This window comes from Nematolebias whitei, chromosome 18 (genome assembly GCF_014905685.2).
Source record: "Nematolebias whitei isolate Nwh7 chromosome 18, NemWhi1, whole genome shotgun sequence".
In the NCBI taxonomy this organism is placed as follows: Eukaryota; Metazoa; Chordata; class Actinopteri; order Cyprinodontiformes; family Rivulidae; genus Nematolebias; species Nematolebias whitei.
The window spans coordinates 4,572,995-4,575,116 of NC_056515.1; the positions used below are offsets into that span (position 1 = coordinate 4,572,995).

At 42.6% G+C, this 2,122-nt stretch overlaps 1 protein-coding gene across 1 annotated transcript in view; it reads right to left on the minus strand.

Annotated features, from left to right (window-relative positions):
• Positions 1-2,122, minus strand: part of fcho2 (FCH and mu domain containing endocytic adaptor 2) — a gene marked incomplete at its 5' end in the record, with an annotated part of 149,371 nt that overhangs the window by 94,638 nt on the left and 52,611 nt on the right.

Genomic DNA, 2,122 nt, shown 5'->3' on the forward strand with positions numbered 1-2,122 from the left:
TCATCAACCGTGCATAACATCATCAAAAGATTCAGAGAATCTGGAACAATCGCTGTGCGTAAGGGTCAAGGCCATAAAACTCTACTGGATGCTCGTGATCTCCGGGCCCTTAAACATCACTGCACCTCAAACAGGAATGCCACTGTCAAGGAAATAACAGAATGGGCTCAGGAATACTTCCAGAAAGCATTGTCAGTGAATCCACCGTGCCATCCGCCGTTGCCAGCTGAAACTCTACAGTGCAAAGAGGAAGCCATTTCTAAGCAAGCTCCACAAGCTCAGACGTTTGCACTGGGCCAGGGGTCATTTAAAATGGAGTGTGGCAAAATGGAAGACTGTTCTGTGGTCAGATGAGTCACGATTTGAAGTTCTTTATGGAACACTGGGACGCCATGTCATCCGGACCAGAGAGGACAAGGATAGCCCAAGTTGTTATCAACGCTCCGTTCAGAAGCCTGCATCACTGATGGTATGGAGTTGCATGAGCACTTGTGGCATGGGCAGCTTGCATGTCTGGAAAGGCACCATTAATGCAGAGAACTATGTTCAGGTTCTAGAACAACATATGCTCCCATCTAGACGTCATCTCTTTCAGGGAAGACCCTGCATTTTTCAACACGATAACGCCAGACCACATTCTGCAGCAATCACAACATCATGGCTACGTAGGAGAAGGATCCGGGTACTGAAATGGCCAGCCTGCAGTCCAGATCTTTCACCTATAGAGAACATTTGGCGCATCATAAAGAGGAAGGTGAGACAAAGAAGGCCCAAGACGATTGAACAGTTAGAGGCCTGTATTAGACATGAATGGGAGAGCATTCCTATTTCTAAACTGGAGAAACTGGTCTCCTCTGTCCCCAGACGTCTGTTGAGTGTTGTAAAAAGAAGGGGGATGCCACACAGTGGTAAAAATGGACTTGTCCCAACTTTTTTGGGATTTGTTGATGCCATGAAATTTGGAAACAACAGATTTTTCCCTTAAAATGATACATTCTCTCAGTTTAAACTTTTGATCTGTGATTTGTGTTCTATTCTGAATAAAATATTAGATGATGGCACCTCCACATCATTGCATTCAGTTTTTATTAACAATTTGTTTAGTGTCCCAACTTTTTTGGAATCTGGTTTGTATCTCACAAAGGTTGGGACAGGGCAAGTAAAGGCTGTAGAGTTAAGTGATTTAATTTTAAACAGCTGGACGAGCGTTTGTAATTAAATTAGATTCATTGGCAACAGGTCAGCAAGAGGACTGGGTATAAAAACCATCAATATCTCAGAAGTAAAGATGGGCAGAGGTTTAATGGTCTGCAAAAAATGTCTAAAAATAGCAGAACAATTTCAGAATATTGTTCAATGACAAATTGGGGAGCTTTTAAATACCCCATCATCTACAAGTCACATCATCATCATCAAAACATTTTTGAAAACAAGGGAACACCTTCACAAATCATTGTCTGTTAACACAGTTTCCAGTGCCATCAACAAATGCTGGTTAAAGCTCTATCATACAATGGAGACTCCATGTGTGAAAACTATACAGAGAAGAGCAAACACTCTTACAGTGGAAACCTGTTCTGTAGTCAGACAAATCAAACTGTCTTACAGCTCCACGTTCTCCATACAAAAGTGGACAGGGACTATAAATAGGAGCAGGTTTCGCTTCAGATGCTTCATATTTCATTGTACCCAGACCACACTCAAGCCAACCTGTGTCAGGTGCAGCCTACAACCCAAGAACAAAAGAGAATCTTTTTGTGTTTGACAGCAGATATAATAATAATAATAATAATGTCATCACAATGTCAGCACTGTATGTTTCCATACAATGGCGAAATTAGTCTCTGCATTTAACCCATCCACCACCAGGTGGTGCAGTGGGCAGCTATTGAAAGCGCCCGGGGGACATTTTGGGGATGAGACGTGCTGCCCAGAGACGCCACGTGATGTGCAGTGACTGGGGATCGAACCTGGGACTTTCGGGTCCCAAGCCGGCTGCCCTGCCTCTACACCATCTCGGCCCCATATATAGCGATGTTTCTTAGAAACCTTCAGTTTTTAGAAAGAGCTGACGTAATTTATATAAAGGAGATTTTATATGTATGTATATATATATATATAT